An 11,563-nucleotide genomic window follows, 5' to 3' on the forward strand; every position below is an offset into this window, starting at 1 on the left:
ATTATAACACCCCCACGGCTGAAAGGGCGAGCATGTTTTTGTGACGGAGATTTGAATCCGCGACCCTAGGATTACCGGTCGACTCCCTTTAGCACAACTGCGCCGGGCCTATGTGTTTGTATGAGACATACCAGCTTTACATTTGTTCTTACTGACTACTGTGAAATGGTCGAAGGATAATCTATTGCTTGTTAAGATTGAATACATCCAAATTTAGCTTTAATAATTATTCCACACTTTAAAGTTGATATTAAACTGAGTGATTATTTATGTATTCTAATTATATTTTGACTGTGTTGATTCTAACTAGCACTATTACTTTGTAATTGACTAAATTGTGTTATTGACAACCAGATATAAACATATGTTTGTGTGCTAAAGAATGTATTACGTAATATTTCCCGAAATGCCACAGGTTCAATTAGGACTGAAATTATCATTATTTTATCTATAACTAAAACAGAAAATGAACTTATATCCTAAGCTCACCAGTGAACGATACGCTTAACATGTTTTGATATTCCCCAGTGAAGTTGATTGGGTATTGAGTGTTATGATATGTTTTAAGTTAGGATTAATAATTCTGCTTACCACTGATTTAATGTTGTTATTATGGGTGTTTTCTTAGAGCAAAGCCACATCGGGCTATCTGCTGAGCCCACCGAGGGGAACCGAACCTCTGATTTTAGCGTTGTAAATCCGTAGACTTACCACTGCACTAGGAGTTATTAGTTTGAGTAAGTTTATGTTTTATGGTGCCTGTACAGGTGTGTCTGATGTGTAGTCTTAGTGAAGGGTGTTAAAGGTGTTTTTAAGTTTTGTGAAGCTTGGGTGTTCTTAAATCTCAAGTTTTTCTCGTCTTTGTCTGAGGCAATTGATATTCACATGAAGCCTGCCATTGATCGTGAAGCTACGATACAAATGTAAATGATTCAACAGTAATAAACTGCCTTTAGCTGTTGTGAAGACGTGACTAATTAAGTAATAATTTGATAAATAACATTCGTTTCTTAGGTTAAAATAAAAGAAATATAATTATATTACCACATATTTTTCTTACAAAATACATTGAATATAAAAAGTACGTTATTTTGAATTTATATACAGGTAGAATAACGCAGATTTTAACAAATAAAGCTGTTTCTTTGTACGTTTTTTTTCCATGGGTTTACTGTGGATTTTTCATGATAAGACACAACGTGGAAGAAGAGAAATTGTAATATATTTGAACATTTCTTAAAGTAAGCAAATTAACACAACTTTTTAAAAGGAATATCGATTATAGTTTTGGATTTATTATTTTTTCTATACAAAATTTAGCAAGCTATTAACAAAATATATAAGTCTGTTGTACACAAAATATCAGATGTGTTACCAAAGCATTTGTTCTCAAGATATATATGTGAAGTAACGACACCAGTCGAACACTGACCGACAAATCATAGGGCAATGTGGTGTTTATGTAACTAATAGAATTGCTTTTCCATCGTATAATTTGCATATTGCAATTGGCAAACCTCTATAATCTCCGAAATGCATAACTGCAGTTTTTAAACATATTTATATACCTGGTGTTCACTCTTCGCAAATATGAATTGTCGCTAAATACACAACGAGTGTGAAATGAATAAGTGATAGTTTTTACATCAAATATATAGTGCCGACTTTAAAGGCACTGTAAAAGAGGGTGGATTGCGCACTTTGCCCTTGCCTTTAATGAAGATGACCACAATGAACTTCTACAGAAAGTAATACACGTAATTCAGAAATTCTAATTGATAAAACAGTGGATCGAATCTAGTGCTGAGTAGAGTGAAGAAATTAGTGTCTGTAAAGTTCAAAGCGATTGCTTCTTCTTTCCGTGCTGTAGAAGTTAATATACAATACACAAATTGGTTTACAGTTATCAGCCCTTATTTGTCAATGGTTCCATCTATCACGATGCGAACTGACATATATTATCAGATTTGTTAATAAATACAATGTTGTTATTGTTTTTGTTACCACCGTTTCGAAAGCAAATGCACTTTGATTAATATATTTCAACATTTTAATGGTAACCATCTTAGGTATTACGATTCAGTCAGGCTATATCAAGTCATAAACGTCTATCTTGCTTGTCATTATATTTGTGCTAAATTATCATTCGAATTTGACGTGTAATATTTTAAAGCTTTTATCTACAGCTATAATTCTATTTGACTACTTAAGCTTTACGTTCCCTTCACTGGCGGTTTTCAATCATACATTTATCAAAAGAACAGTGTGATATAGAAGCACATATAGAACTGAAATATAAAGGCTCTGAGATTAAAACTGATAAAAAACGTGGATCTGCCTGTCAGATAAAGTTCAGGTTGGTAGTAAAAGAAATTTAATACATGGCCATGATTTACCCTTGTGGAATTAGAGGATATAACAGTTTATGGTTTGAATGAATATTTTGAACAAATTCAAAAGTCGTGACATGATGTATGTCAACAAGGGAAAACAAATAATTGTGTACGCATGCTTCATGGGGTGTGGAACTGTTACTTCAACTTTTTCTTCAGATTCTAAATGTCATTCTCCCCTTTAAAACTTTACCTTTAACATTACTTTTAGAACTTTAACTTAAAAAGAAAACGTTTTACTATAAAGCAACACCAGAGCTATATTCACTAAGGGGCCACACGTAAGGAACCATCAGTTCAGATAAGAGCTTTTGAAAAATCCTTGAAGCAAGCCCCACAACACCTGCAGAGGCAGGAATATGCTATTTGGAGGTAAAAGACATAGAATAATTAGGTGTAGAAAATCTGCAGACTTTAAGATAAATATCATGACGATATCGTGTTTACAAGGTTGCTCTTGTCTCGTCAAACCATCATAACAAAGGTTCAGTGCAGCGCTGTATTCCCACAGGAAAGTCAAACAGGTGAGCATCTAATGTAATATTATTTTATCACACTACTTTCCACATGTCTTTATTTCAATCTGCTTTTTCCGATGTGATTTTTCAAAAGTTTTTCCAGAATTCTTAGATATCCTGTTGAATAAATTTACCATGGTAAGAACCGATAAGAGATGGATTTTCCAATCACAAGCAGGAACAAACAAAAGTAGGTTTCTATCAACCTAGATCATAAATGTAGAAATTTAGATACACCTGAGATAAGAATTATAGATATGTTAGTCTTCACATATGCACATCACAGCTGTGCTGTATGTAGGTTTTCATTTACGAACATCACAGCAGCGCCGCTGTAAAACGACAGATTGACTCTACAACAGAATGGTTATAAGATATTGAAGTCATTGTTTGACTATTACCGACATATTAAAAAGACCTTTACACTAGGAGAAATATAAAGTTTTAGGTAAACTAGGAATAAACGTAACACGTTGGACGTCATAACATTCATAAATACACTGTTGGCCAAAATCTTAAGGCCAATGAATATAAAGAAAAAATATGCATTTTGCGTTGTTAGACTCAACCACTTATTTGAGTAGAGCTTCGAAAGATGAAAATAAGAAAAGGGAAAATAAAAAATTAAAACCATTTTTTGCATTTAATAGGGAAAATGTGAACACTGTGAAATTAGCCTAAATATTAGCTGGTCAAAAGTTTAAGACCATACCAAACAGAAGTCCTAAACAGGGTAGGAAATGCCCAACAAGAGGTCTCAGTAGTGAGTTGCATGGTCGTCATTGCGAATATCTTCGAACATTCACTTTGGCATGGTCGATATAAGCGTTTGCAGAAGGCTAGTTGGAATGTTATTCCAAGTGGTGAAGATGGCTTCACGAAGATCATGCACTGTTTGGAATATGCACTGTGTTCATTTCTATAGACTTCCCTTGCCATCCACCCACAAACACTTTCAATGGGGTTCAGTTCGGGCAAACACGCTGGATGGTCCAAAAGAATCACGTTATTCGCCATGAAAAAGTGCTTTGTCCTGCGAGCATTGTGGATTGCAGCGTTGTCCTGCTGAAAGATCCAGTCATTTCCAAACAAACGAGGGCCTTCAGTTAATAAGGATGCTCTCTCTAACAAGCCAATATAGCCAGCTGCTATTTGACGCCCCTGTATAACCTGAAGCTCCATTGTTCCATGGAAGGAGAAAACATCCCAGATCATGATGAAACCTCCTCCACTGTGTCGTGTAGAAAATGTATCCGGTGGGATATCTTTTTCGTGCCAGTAACGTTGAAAGCCATCTGGACTGTTCAGGTTAATTTTGTTCTCATCAGAGAACAAAACCTTCGTTCACTTTTCTACGTCCCGTGCTTGGTGCTTTTCAGCAAAGTTTAACCGAGCTGTTTCGTGGTGTGGAAGGAGGCGTGGCCTTTGAAGATGTTTACGGTTTTTAAAGCCTTTCTCTCGTAGATGCCGTCTTATTGTTCTTGAACTGCCTTCTGCATCCGTTAGGGCCTTAATCTGGTACGACGATCGGCTGGTGTCTTGCCGGACAACTCGTTGAATCCTTCTGCTCAACGCCGGCAAAATTTTCTTGGGCCGACCACTTGAAATTCTCGTTTCGTATCACTTAGTGTCTTTTAAGAAATTTGCAACAACAGCTTTACTACGCCCAATCTCACCAGTGATGGCACGTTGAGAGAGACCTCGCTTTTGTAGCTCAACAATTCTGCCATGTTCAAACTCTGCCAACTTTTTAGCCTTTGCCATGTTTTTAACCAATGTAACACAGGAGATGTTGACAATACTAATGCTTGAACACAAATGACTAAATTTCGTTATGTGTTTGCCGATTAACGCTTCGTTTCAGTATGGTCTTAAACTTTTGACCAGCTAGTATTTAGGCTAATTTCATAGTGTTCACATTTTTCCTGTTAAATGCTAAAAAGTTTTTTATTTTTATTTTCCCTTTTCTCATTTTCATCTTTTGTAGCTCTACTCAAATAAGTGGTTGAGTCTAACAACGTAAAATGCATATTTTTTCTTTATGTTCATTAACCTTAAGATTTTGGCCAGCAGTGTATATGCACAATTAAGTGCAGAACAAGTGAAAAGGTAACCTATTACTTTTTCAATTTTATACGTCTGATAGTAATGTAAAATACAAAATCTCCAGTCATCCTGTCATAACTCTATCGTACTTAATAAAATTAAACATTTTAGAAACTGGTAAAACTAAAGAACAGTTTGTAGTTCTCAATAAAAGTAGCAAATACTGTGAAATGTTGCAAGTTGATTTAAATTTCTTTAATAATGTTTCACGTGTAAAACTATCATTCTTCATTTATTTTAGGAAAAGTTTGGTTTATGAAACTTTCTTTGTTTATTTGGTCTTGGTGGTGTGTTGTGTCAGTATTTTTGTAAATAGTTTACTTTCGAAGAAAAGAAACCCACGTGTAAAGTTACTTCTCCAGAAAGTCCTGGTTTTTCTTAAGAATACAAATGAGATTTATTCCTAAAGTCAGTTAGGATAACACAACAACGAAACAGAATGGTGAAAAATGTTAATATAACAAAATATTAAAAAATCTTAATACAACAATGAAGCACAACACTCGATAAAGTTAACACAATAATGAAGCAGAAAACTGGGAAATGTTAACACCACGATGAAGCAGAAAACTGAGAAATGTTAACAAAACAATGAAGCAGAGAATCGAAAAATGTTAACGTAACAATGAAGTAAAATACTGAGCGCTGTTAATACAACAATGAAACACAATATTAAGCAATGTTAGCGCAACAATGAAGCAAAAAATTGAGAAAAGTTAACACAACAATGAAGCAGAAAAAATGAGAAAAGAAAAATGTAAAATGAAACAGAATAGTGAAAAACGTTAACATATTCACTTTTCACGCCAAAATAATGTAACAAAAACATTTGTTAAATTACTCTTTTCATTTTCCCAATATAAACAAATTATTTGAATTCCCAGTATAGGATTTTGTGTTCTCAGTAAATTATAGTGATATTATATGCTCTTAACAGTAGAAAAAACATGTATATAGAAACTCGTTTTTTACAAAAGTATTGCGTGAAAACTTAGTGCCATGTATAGTCGATATGCACGTGCCCTCTGTTCTATTAGGTTCCATTGACCGTGGAAACTAACGAATATGGGCTATACTGAGCAAATCAGTTAGATGAATAAAAACCCACTATGTTTTGATGGAATCTTGTAATACCACTCCTATACCCTGTTTGAGTCTTGAAAAACAATACTGTCTTGACTGAAACTTGCAAAACCATATTTATGTGTTGAATAAATCCGGTAAAACTATATTTATGTGTTGAATAAATCCGGTAAAACTATATTTATGTGTTGAATAAATCCGGTAAAACTATATTTATGTGTTGAATGAGTCTTGTAAAACATATTTATGTATTAAATGAGTCTTGTAAAAACATATATTTGTGTTGATTGACTCTTCTAAAGCCACGAGACTGATCGTGTAGTTATATAACATCTCTGCAGTAACACTTGACTCACCTGAGAAATTATAGAGGTTTTTTTCTTTTTCTCTTCCAGACAAGCGAGCTCTATTACGTTCAAAACATTACGGTCGAAGTTGAATAATTAACGATTCTCCAACAATATAATCACAACGCCCTCTGCCACATCAGAAAGTTAAATCAGTTTCGAGCATCTTATGATACTGATGTCAAGGGCGTTTTTTAAGTTTCAGGGAGGCTTCACACGACATCATTGGAAATCATCCGAGTGATATTTTCTTTTAGAAACATTAAACAACTGTTTACGTTCTTAGGAAATTTAAAAGATCGCTGAATATATACACTGGTTAATACTACAGAATAGAATAAAAATAAAGAAACGGTACTTGTTGCTGCTGGCTGAAGTAGAGACACCTATAAAAACCAGTTTCTCTCTTGCGACTCGCATGGCTCAACTGTAAAGTAGGTCCAACACGCGACGATTAAAGAAATAGCAGCTAGTAGTTGTTCGTCTCCGGCGCATGACGTGCCAGTGATTGTTCTGTGCACCAATCAATGACTTTGCTCGATGTATATATACATATATGCACTAGGTTAGTACATCAGATGGATGTTCTGCTTAAAATGATAAGTCATTGTATTGCATAATGACTTTATTATAAATACTTTATAAGCCAAGCAGCACACTAGAGTATCTGTTAGCTTAGTAGTGACGTCAGCTTCAAGATACAAGTGCTCTAAAATCATTCACTAAATTCACGTCACATTATTAAACAATTCAAGTCCTTTCGATACATAAAAGTCCCACCGAGAGATTTCTAACCCTAGTATTCTGTATGACGTATTAGCAGCTGCGTAAAGTTTATGAATATCCAGAACTGCTTAATGTTTGTGCTGAAGTTTTATCAAATTTTTGTTGTTGTATTTTTGTTTTTGGAATTTTCGATTTGAATTTTTTATGCAATTGTGTATGTATCTGGTTATAAACTAAATATTTGTTTTATATATCGTTATTAAAACATTATGTGACTGTGTATGTATCTGGTTCTAAGGTAAGCGTTTGTTTTATATATTATTATTGCAAATTATGTGATTGTGTACATAACTGGTTCTATCAAGTGTTTGCTTTATAGATCACCATTATAACATTATGTGATTGTGTATATAACTGTTTTTAAACTAAATGTTCATTTTAAACATCATTATTACAACATTATGTAATTATGTGTACATCCGGTTATAAGCTAAGTGTTTGTTTTATAGATCATTATTACAACATTATGTAATTATGTGTACATCCGGTTATAAGCCAAGTGTTTGTTTTACATATCATTGTTATAACATTATGTAATTATGTGTACATCCGGTTATAAGCTAAGTGTTTGTTTTATAGATCATTATTATAACATTATGTAATTATGTGTACATCCGGTTATAAGCTAAGTGTTTGTTTTATAGATCATTATTATAACATTATGTAATTATGTGTACATCCGGTTATAAGTTAAGTGTTTGTTTTATAGATCATTATTATAACATTATGTAATTATGTGTACATCCGGTTATAATCTAAGTGTTTGTTTTATAGATCATTATTATAACATTATGTAATTATGTGTACATCCGGTTATAAGCTAAGTGTTTGTTTTATAGATCATTATTATAACATTATGTAATTATGTGTAATCCGGTTATAAGCTAAGTGTTTGTTTTATAGATCATTATTATAACATTATGTAATTATGTGTACATCCGGTTATAAGCTAAGTGTTTGTTTTATAGATCATTATTATGGCTATAATTCTTCTTCATCCTATTCTTAAACACACAATTCAGAAATAAACAAGAATGAAAAATAACGATGCAGAAATCTTAAACAATAAAATCAGAGAAAGAAAAAAATGAAAAAGGCAAAAGAAAACAGAAAAGAAAAATGTATTAAAAACTTGAGTTATATTCCAATTTTTATCATGGCGTTGTGTTTTGTTTTCTCTGATGACGGTCTCTTCGGGTAAGTATTATCACTCTAAACTATCAGAATGAAACTGATAAAGGAAAAGAAATGAAAAGGATTTTAATACAATAGTTTTACTGCTTCTAAATAAATGAAAAATATACATTATAGTTGTTTAAAGATCTATGTCCCAAGAATAGCTAGTCTATCAACTAAAAAAGAAATCGTGGTTTAAATGGTATGAATTGTGCTGCTAAGAAAACTGCATTACTAGGTTAATTAATTACTAGCTAGAGTGGCCATCCTCTGGACGGAAAGTTTTATAAATTCCTGATTGATGAAAGATTATCTTAGGAAATGAAAAGTTGTGTAATTGTAAAAAAAAAAATGCTCACGGAAAGTGCAAAGTACAAAATATGAAACAGCAAGGTTTGCGTGTCTCCGCATTGACCTAACAAACCTTCATGCTAAATTTGTTGGAGATCTATGAACAGGGGGTAAATTACCGATAAAAAAACGTAAAAAACATTCATAAAACTGCAGAATACAAAACTGAAAATTTGTATGCATCTCCCCATTGATAGAATGAATACCAAATTCCAAATTTGGTGAAGATCCATCCACACTTTGTGAAGTAGTTATACAAACATACAACAGACTAAAGATATTACTACTATATGTATGTTTAGGCCTTGGTAACTTCAGCTATCGCTATATTGTGTAGATTTGTTTGTAAAATTTCACAACCCAATTTTTAGTATTATACGTTTTAAGACTTATCGCTGGAGATTATTGTACAGAAGCAAACATATTAAACAAAGAAAAAAACACATTTATTTGAAAAAAAATATTAATAATTAATTCGATTTAAGGAGTGAAAGTAAATTGGAAGGGTTCTTACTGAAACATAGATATATTTAAAATATCGGCCTTAGAACAACACTGATACAAATAGCTAGAGTATGTCACAAAATATGGAGGGCCTTTTGCAATTGTACCATGGTGATATTTGACTTACAGAATCAAAGCTTCAAATTATACAAATCAGCATAAATAATGGGAGAAATATGTAAAACCGAATTGATGTATTTTGCAGCTTTCTGTAGGATTCCCGATATATATATACACTACATGGCTAAAAGTATGTGGACACCCCTTCTAATTAGTGGGTTCGGCTATTTCAGCCACACTCATTGCTAACAGGTGCATAAAATCAAGCGTACAGCCATGCAATCTCCATAGACAAACACTGGCAGTAGAATGGGTCGTACTGAAGAGCTCAGTGACTTTCAAAGGGTGGAGACGACACTTTTTAGCATCTTCTAATACTTAAACTTTGGCTAAAGCCAGGAATATGGCTAAGCATCACCCGAAATCCCATGTCCTGTTTCATCCAGGAAATCATTAGTGCTTTTAACACGCCTCTCGTTAGATGGACAGAAGCTTGAGCTGTGATATTAACAGAGCAGGATAGTTGGACAAGTGATGAACTAAGAGCTGAAACAAGTTCTTCCAGAGTTACCTGCTCTTAGTCAGATTAGCTTTAGCCAAAGTCGAAGAAGACCAAAACCCTAGAATGTACGTTAATCAACAGAAGTCCTTAGATGTCTTCTTAGTGACTCCAAGTCAGAGTGATCCACGTTTTATATAATATTTACCTGTGTAAAAATATACACAGTATGGTCGGGAGTGTAGCGAAACGTTGTAGCTGATTTTGAATGTATTGTTTATTTTCATCTTTCGTTATATTCCGTCTTATTTAGAAGGATTTATTGTTAAACTGTGTGTGGTTGTTTCCTTTTGCTTTTGTCTATCTGAATCAATTCATTCCTTCACATTGTTCAATTCATTCAATTTTAAGTTAAGCCGTATAAAAATATAAATTTAGTTATTTTCTTAAATCTTAGATTTAGTATTGCAGTGTGTAACTATGTTGATATATATTTTATTTATGTATTTATTCTAATTTCTATCTCACCCATGTGGCGGATGTCTGCTTATCATGCTTGATACCAATATGTTCTAAGCTTGGAATCAACTTTATAATAAACAATTGCTATCGATTTAACTTGAATATTAAATTTATATTACAACTAGCGAGAAACCACTGGAAACCAAAACTATTCCGTGTAACACTGACAATACATAAAGGAAATAAACAAAAGAAATGTAAAATTTCCTTCCCGTAAAGTAATATGGCTAGAGTTACACGAAACGAGCTTATTATTTGATTTCCTATGATTAACTATTGTTTTACACCTGAAGAGGTTTGATATATACATACTGTAACTTATCCAATTAAAACGCTTGATATTTATTCTCTCTCTGTGTGTCTTTTTTGTGTATGACATATTAGGTCGGTTTTTGTAAAAGACTATTGAATCACTGACTTGATTTGAATGTCATTTACAATGAACTGACGAAACAAAGGGGAGAGGTATAGTAATAGCTTCACTAAGCAAATATGTCCATCTAGAATTTAGTTGATAAAATATTTAAAATGCAAATATTGTTCCAGACTTTTGTATTTTAAAATAGCAATATTTTATTGGAGACACTAGTTCTTTAGGTGTTTCTGCATTCATATGATATAATTTAGTTACAATGTATTGGAAGTTGATATTCAATGTAGTGAACACGACTTTCCAATCAGAAGGAAGTTCGGCCATTTTACTAGATTATGTCGGAAACTACAGAAGGGTTTGTTTATCTTAATTTTTATTTTCCCTGGAAGGGAGCTGAACGCCTTCTGGAGGGATAACCTGTTTTAACCTCTCTCGTCATCGTACAGCAGTCTCTCAGTCAATCGGTAGACACAAGAATGACGTCAGATAAAAGATGTTTAACGTTGCAATTTGCATGTCGTGACTTCAATAAAATTTGCGTATGCCATGAATCACGAGAAGAATTATGTGCTCTGTTCATAACATTTCAACTTGTGCTGACATGGTCTAGTCAAAAACCCTACTCAATTGGCCCTAATTGTCATTTAACAAACAAGTTGTTATATTTTCTAGTATTTTACCTTTAAGTGTATAAGATAGCGTTTACTTAAATAATTGCAAGCAATATTTTGGAAGAGTACTGTCATATTGGTTAGATTAACCTTTACATTTTCTACGCCTAAAAACAGTTTTTCAACCAAATAGTCAGGCCTTAATTATTCAAACTTCTTTGTCAGCTAGCTCGA

At 33.1% G+C, this 11,563-nt stretch overlaps 1 protein-coding gene and 1 long non-coding RNA gene across 2 annotated transcripts in view; one reads left to right on the top strand and one right to left on the bottom strand.

Annotated features, from left to right (window-relative positions):
* LOC143252331 (uncharacterized) overlaps positions 1-966 on the top strand; it is a 47,848-nt gene extending 46,882 nt beyond the window's left edge. The window contains exon 4 of the long non-coding RNA XR_013028932.1: positions 629-966. This is a non-coding gene — a long non-coding RNA (uncharacterized LOC143252331). The remainder of the gene's footprint in view (positions 1-628) is intronic.
* Positions 1-6,880, bottom strand: part of LOC143252330 (A-type potassium channel modulatory protein KCNIP1-like) — a 69,846-nt gene extending 62,966 nt beyond the window's left edge. Inside the window, exon 1 of the mRNA XM_076504297.1 lies at positions 6,457-6,880. The gene's annotated coding sequence lies outside the window, so the exon portion shown is untranslated. The remainder of the gene's footprint in view (positions 1-6,456) is intronic.
* Between the last annotated feature and the right edge of the window lie 4,683 nt (positions 6,881-11,563).

Source organism: Tachypleus tridentatus, chromosome 6 (genome assembly GCF_004210375.1).
Source record: "Tachypleus tridentatus isolate NWPU-2018 chromosome 6, ASM421037v1, whole genome shotgun sequence".
Lineage (NCBI taxonomy): Eukaryota > Metazoa > Arthropoda > Merostomata > Xiphosura > Limulidae > Tachypleus > Tachypleus tridentatus.